Raw genomic sequence first — 8,182 nt, 5'->3', positions numbered from 1 at the left:
ATGCCAAACATACAGTGAGTTCGCTCTAGCCAACCTTTGGTAGCTCGAGCAGTCTACAAAGACTACAAAGATTCTGGAAGCTCGCAAAGTTCGCTCAAGCCACCACTTGGTCGCTCGAGCGATCTATCCAAATTCTGGGTTTCAAAACTAAAAGTTTGAGCTTCCCAAATGCCAATTCAAAGCCTTGGGTCATGCATGGCTTGCTCAAAATCATAGAATTGCTTTAGAAAACATGTATACATGGCCCCTTAAAAACCATTTGCTCAAAATCTCTTTAAATCAACCAAAATTGAACTTGCATGCAAGGTTTTTCAAACTCTTTTGTCAAAACTCATGACTTTAACAAAATTGAGCTCAAAAGCTCCATGCATGTATAAAACTCTTTTCCAAAATGTGAAATTAAAGGTCAAAACATGATGAATCAAAGATGCATATGCAAATTAACTCTCAAACTCAACAAAGATGATCTAAACCAAACTCAAAATGGTAAAACTTAACATATTCATGCATGCATGTGTAGCTACTTCATTTATTATCACCTTCTTGACAATCTCAAACAAAATGAACAAGAATGAGCTCAAAGCTCACACAAAACACATATATATGTACAGCTAGGATTAGCCTAATATGTTAATTAGATCATTGGGCTAATTAAACATAAATTAATTTATCAAACTGAATCAATTTTTAATCAAACTTCCCAAATGATTCTAAAAATTCCAATTAGTCTATTCATGTAGCCAATTTCGGTTTCTAATATCATTTAAGCCTTCAATTTCAAATTCCGAACATAAATCATAACAGATAGTTTTCAAATCAAACAGATATGCACAAATTAATCACATGGCACATGTTATAACTAAAAATTAACACATAATTAAATAATTATAATTATGATATGCATGTTGGGGTCGTCACACTTGGTGCAGATGAGAACTAGGTGAGCTTCTTTCATCTTTTCTTTGAGTTGCACATTTTCAAACTCTTTTCAAAATGCATGAGATCAAAGTATTCCAAAGTAAGTGATTTAGTCTATACTTGTTTGTTTCACATAGTAATTCTACCATTAATATTCGGAACATGAGCATATATTGGTAATGAATCTCATATCATGAATTAGTAGAGATCGATCTTTGATCAGGTGGGCAGGGATGCTCAATTCATGACATTTCTCTCTCACACCTAAGTTCTTGAACTGAGACACTATGGTTGTTATGGACAGCGGCCTTTGGCACGAATCATTGGTTTCCTAGTTTTTCTAAAAGATTAGGTAGCGACTCTGAGTCTGCTAATACAATCCATTTTTGGCATCTCTTGTGATTAGTGAATTTTTCATGGATTTGCCAGATTTGGAATCTCATTCTATTTCACATTGCACTTGTGAAACCAGACTAAGGGTTTGAACTGTCGGGCGCACTTGAACACCTCGTCCAGGAGATCCCACATGTGTACATAAGGTTCTTTGGGTAACATTGTAGAAAAATCATACCAATGGTTAATGAACCAAAAGGTTGGGAGTCATGATTTTTCTGTGCCTTATAAACCCTAAATTGTTCGAGGCTGTAATCTATGGCTTATACTTATTTTGCTTCCATATGATAGAATGATTTTGCACCATTATTGAGGTAGTGACCTTAATTAAACAAGTAGGTGTAATGTATGGGTGCTTAACATGGAATCCACCATTCTCTTTAAAAAAAAAAAAGAAGACTATATATGGACACATTGGATTATGTGATTAGTGATTAAAATATATGGGTGCTCAACATGGAATCCACCATTCTCTTTAAAAAAAGAAAGTACATTCAAGCAATTTTTCACATTAATATTGAATCCAAAAGAAAATTGATCGGTGACTTTTTATAAAAGTATTTTATAAAATTAATATAATATATTATAGAAGCTTTTTAAAATAATTTTTGGGGTTTAATTAAAAAGTGAAAGTTAAGAATTTTATTACATGAGCTAGGGATTAGACAGTGATAAATAATTCATGCATATTGGTTCATATGGGACAAAGTTTGGTGGAATGACTAATTATAAGAAAGGATCTTGCTTGTAATTTTTTATTTTTAGGGGTTTAGTTGTAATGTGTTGATGAACATTACTGCAACTAGCAGAAGTCTAATAATTATCTATTTGATATATAATTAAAAGGATATACATAATTATATATATTTCTCTATTGATTATTAAATGATAAACATAAATTATATGGATAGGTGTATCTGAGTCAAATGATAGGTTTCATTTGATTCCCACAACTAAAAGATAGAGATACCTAAAGATCCCACGTACATGCAAACTGTGACAATCCCGTTCAGTATTATGCTTTTAATTCCTTAATTGTGCACGAGCTTATGTGCTAAGTGTGTATTTGAGTGATAAATATGTCATTAATATGTTTTTGACTTTATATATGTTGATCGTAAGAAAATTTGCTAAGAATTCTGCTTTCATCTAAAAATTGAAGGCCTTAATGGTGTCAAAAACCGAAGTTGGTTAATTTATTGTAAACAAACAGAACACATACAGATCCTTCTCACAGGATATCAACTCATTTCATGACATCCTAGGATTTCCTAGTGGAAAAGGCCTTGATCAAGTACCTTTCCAAAGGGATTTCAATGAATGTAGTGGACATAAGTGATATCCTAGAGGATTGATCCCATACACACTTAGTCATATAAACACGTAACCAAATAAAATCATTAACCCCTTACACTAGCATGACAACCCAATGTGACAAAGTCACTTCCTACGAGCTCCAAGTATTCGGCCCGGTTAGTTCTGATACCAATTTGTTACACCCCAAAACCATAAACAATACAATCATCCGCAATATTAAATATATGATGTCTGTACACTTTCATGATTCCATTCAAACAATTCTCTTTCTCATTGAACTGTAGATCTTAGTTTACAAAACGATTACAGATTACATATCCATGTTCAGTGAGCTAAAGAAAATTACAAAACGAATACACTACATTGTGACTTCTAAACAAAATTATAAAAACTTAAATGAAATAGAAAGGGTTCCAAAAGTTTTCAATACAATTTTTTCCAAGTCCACCAAAAGACCAGGAGTTTACAAATAAAACAAAAGAAATATCATTTTCATCATTCTTCTTCAAAAGTGGGTCTGGGGTTCTTCGTTTTCTGAAATTTTAGCAAAATAGGAATGAACAATGTTTCCTAGTAGAGAATAACTGTATCCAAGTACATAAACATTTAATTTAAATGTGCAAGGCCTATATTTTCTTCCAAGAGTTCATATGTATTTATAACCTTAAATCTTATAACATCCCATTCACCATCAACCTCCACACTTTTTCTGTCTTCACACGGATGGCATGTGGGTGCCTCAAGCCTTTCCACTTTCGTTGTCCTCACATGAACTAGCCAGTGGACACCTCACAACATTTCCACATTCATCGCCCTCATGTGGACCAGGCAAGTGGGCACCTCAACACAACCCCACATTCGTTGTCTTCACACGAACTGGTTAAGTGGGCACCTCAAACACATTTCATAACATTTGCATTTTCCACAACACCAACAATTGCTAAGATTCTCCAATTCTACTTATCAATTGCCCATTTTATCAAATTCATGAACAATCCCTTAGAGTTCATAAAAATAAATAAATAAATAAATAAATTTGGGGTTTTCCCACACTAAGGTTTATTTTCCATCAATCAAGTATAGTTATTCACTATCTCATAGATGATTTCATAATCTACCATCAATTTCATATAAACACATCATTTATACAAAGTTCATATATATATATACCACATCTATCTCCATGGCTCAATATCCTCTAAGATTTACACACATTTAAACCAAAATGAAAATGTACAAGGGTAAAGATATTACTATCTCAAGGTCGTAGAAGGAAAGATGAAGATCCACTCGATGAGCTTCCAAAAGGTCATAATCTATTCGACTCAAACGTAGCTCTTGATGGGGATAACAACTTTAATGAAAGTTCAAGGATTGATTCTTGCTCTATCTAGATGAAATCTAGAGTTTCTTGACTAGTGTTTTTCGAAAAAGGGAAAAAGAGTGAGAGAAAAGATGAAAAAGTGAGTCAAAAATGTGTTTGGATCGAGTTTTAAATTTGATGTCCCGACGTGACCACTCAAGTGAAACTTCTATCGCTCGAGCGAGGTACCAAAATGTAGAGGGACCACTGGAGCGAACTTTCCACTGCTCAAGTGGTAAACACAAGGTCTTAGAAGTTTTGTAGAGCTATAGTGAAAATACTAGAAGCTCACATTCTAAGCTTAAGCGACCATTCCTTCGCTCAAGCGGTCACCCAAAAACAGTTGTTACAATACTTGATGATTGATATTAGGCTCATATTCTTACACTCAATTATCTAAGAGAAAACCTTAGAGAGAGAGAGAGAGCTTGAATTTGAAGAATTAAAGAAGACAATTCAAGAATTTGTTAAATTGAGCTCAATTAAAGACCTTGGGTAAGCTTTTGAACCCCAATTCATGAAGCTAAGTTATTTCATATGTGAATTCAAGAAGATTATGTGTTTAAATGTAAGAATTGAGCTTAGAATGAAGAGTTAGAGGTTAATTCATACATGCATGCATCGTTTTGTTGAGTTCACCATTTTTGGAGCATGATTATCTCATCCATGTTGAATGTGGAAGATAAATTGTACATGCATGCATGAATTACAAGGTTTTGAAAGAGAATTGCAAGATTTTGAAGCTTGGGAATAGAATTTTAAATTAAAATCAACATGCATAAAAAAATTGGATTTCATTTTGAAGAATTCTTGAAGTATTGAGCTTTGATTTTGCAAATTGGCTTTGTATTCATGTTTTTAGAAGAGTTTTAAGTGCTTGAGAAGTGGTTAACAAGGCATGCAATTTTTTGTGTTTGAAAATGTAAGCTTTCAAGCTCAACTCTATTCTAGAATATCTAGAATTCTGTTTCACCGCTCGAGCAAACAATATGTCGCTCAAGCGCACATTGTATGCATCCAGTATTTTTGCAGACAATTGCAGTTGGCTTGAGTGACCAAGTCACCGCTCGAGCCTCTGCCTTTTATTTTGCACCCTGGCTTGAGCGAACATTGAGCCTAGATTCGGACCATCTAGTACTTTTGAAGACCAAGTGGTCCGCTCAAGCGACCAATGTTGCGCTCGAGCAAAGTGCTATGTTTCATCAAATTTTGAAAAGACATATTCTAATCAAATATGCATTCTCATTCCTTTCTGAGCATTCTTAGGCATAAATTAAACATCCTAAATGAATTAAAGGGATAGAATGAAGCCTAAGAGAATTGAATAAGTTAAAGAACAATCTGGTTAAGCAATGTAATTCAATGTATGTATGTTAATGCATTGTGTAGGATCATCCACAAGGACAAGTCAACAACAGAATCACTATGAGTAATATCTTAGTAAAGATATTTTCTTACTTACTTTATTTTCTGAATGTCCTTATGTGGAAAGCTTTTCCGAAGTTGTGATTTTGCAAGCGTGAATGAGTTCCTATCTGTTTGATCAATATGATATCTGTAAATTTGATTGATATGTCACTAATATGTATGATGGACCTAAGGTCATTATGTATATTCAAATTGGACCCAAGGTCGTTCTATATACTAGAATTGGACTCAAGGTCATTCTGTGTAATTGAAATGGACCCAAGGTCATTCTATACATTTGATAAGATGGACCCAAGGTCGTTCTGAACATCTGTTAAGTCTGACTACCTATTATGAGTTGACCGAATGGTCATTATATAGCTGTAAATGATTGGACCCGAGGTCGTTCCGTTATGATATGATCAATTTCATTTTGTACATCCGATGGACCCAAGGTCATTCCGTTATGTAATGTTCATGATATAGAAATGTGTATGTCAATTACTAGAACTCATTCACATAAACCCTCTACTCTTATGTTATTCATTGGGCTTTCGCTCACTCTATTATATATATATATATATATATGTGAGCAGCAGGACGCCCAGCCCCAGCCTTAGTAAACTTGTGAAGGATACCAAGTTTTTGTGTCGTCTGCTATGAGCGCCTCACAAGCGAGGTTTTTGTTCTTTTGTCTTTTGAATTTCTGTTTTCTTTTTATTGGTTATGTTTGGCCTTGCATATGTACATAAGTTCTGGTTTGGTATGACAATGGTGTTTGAAAGATCTTGGATATGTGGAATCTTATTATGTTTGTATGGTTGTGAGTTATTAATATAGGAGAAGTTCTATTTATGCCATTTATGCATAGCTCATTGGACAATATTTTATATTTCTACTTCCGCTTCTGGTCCCATATGATTAATTATGCTTTGATTTCTGTTTGAGGCTATAGATAATCTCATGATTGCTGGTCGGTTATGATCCAAACCTCTAGGGGCAGGTTCGGGTCATGATAGAGTAGTATCAAAGCACGAGTTAATAACTCACACACTTGTCCAATTGAGCAATAAGGTGTCTAGAAAAGGCTTACGGTGCATTCATCTGATAAGAATCTGTCTGTGTGCATTTGAATATTTTAAACATGAACTGTTATGCCTATATGTGTATATGTGCCTATATGTGTATATGTGCAATAACTATGTCTATTATAATGCAAGTTTATATATATATATATATAATGGTGAGAACAAGAGCTAATGAAATAGAAGAGTCGATTATGGCCCGATTGGATAGAATGGAAAGGATAATGCATGATATGTCTGAAGCATTAAGGCAACAACAGCAACAACCACCCCCACCTCCGCCAATGCTAGTACCGCTAGTACAAGACTATCAGACTGATGATCGTATAATTCCTCTAACTAAAGAATTTAAGAAGATGAAACCGCCATTGTTTTATATGGGAGTAGATCCGTTGAAAGCTGAAACTTGGGTCATTGGAATAGAGAAATTATTTGAGGTGTTTTCGTGTGCCGATGCACAAAGGGTTCAGTTGGCCGCATTCACTCTAGAGGATAAGGCAAGAAGGTGGGGGATGCTAATCCAATAAGATAATAAGGAGATTGATTGGGCACAAGTCCTCGAAATATTTTATGAGAAATATTTTTCACAGTGTGTCCGTCATCGAAAAGTGTCGACTTTGAGAAACTTAAGTAAGGTAACATGATAATAACTGATATAAAGCAAAGTTCACAGAGTTGGTCAGGTTGCACCGCACATGGTTGACACTGATTATAAAAAGGCGAGGAAGTTTGAGGGCGGACTTTGGAATGCAATTTTAAAAAAAGTAAATGTCTTGAAATTGCCAAAGTACATGGATATTCTTGACTGAGCTCTACTGTTTGAGGCAAACTTGGCATCCCATAACTGACCCTTTGAACGGAGAGGAAAGAGGCATGGTTCTTATTCGAATAAAGGATCATCGTCTTCAAAGCAGCAAAATCGGAGAGCATCTAGTGCCTACAATTCAACAAGAGATTCTCCACTAACCTATAATCTGTGTGGCAAGAAACACCAGGGAGTTCCTTGTCACACTTCTGGAGCATGTTTCCGATGTGGCAAGATTGGACATATGGTTAGAGATTGCCCCCAAGACAAATATAGAGGTGGAAGGCCAGTTACTAGTTCGACTGGGTCTATCCCAATGCCAGTAAATGCTGCAAGACCCACTGCTACGAGAGACACATTGAGGCAAGGGAGAGTTTTTGCACTCATCCCAGGTGATACACAAAATACTGAAGCTGTTGTCTCAAGTACCCTCTCTATTTGTAACCAAGATACTTATGTACTAATTGATTTGGGTTCAACACATTCCTTTGTATCTATTGCATTTGCATCTAGATTGAATAGATCCACGGAATCATTACCATATCTATTGTATGCATCTGCTCTAGCTGGGAAATTTGTTCTGTGTTCATCTGTATACCGTGCTTGTGAAATATGTGTTGGGAATGCTATGTTATTTGTAGATTTGTTGCCTTTTGATATTAGGCATGTTGATGTGATTTTGGAAATGGACTAGTTGTCTAAATACTGTGCTACTATTGATTATATGTGATAAAATGGGTTTTGTTTAGACCTCCAGGACATGATGAATTTGTGTTTGTGGGTAATGGCATAGTACCTCTGCCTTACTTGATTCCGGCAAGAAAAGCATGTAAACTACTTAAGAATGGATATCAGGGTTATCTGTGTAGTATTTTGACTAATTAGTTTATGAAC

Source organism: Camellia sinensis, chromosome 12, assembly GCF_055761805.1.
Source record: "Camellia sinensis isolate YWXY chromosome 12, ASM5576180v1, whole genome shotgun sequence".
NCBI classification, from domain to species: Eukaryota; Viridiplantae; Streptophyta; class Magnoliopsida; order Ericales; family Theaceae; genus Camellia; species Camellia sinensis.
Note: the sequence above shows the minus strand (reverse complement) of the source record.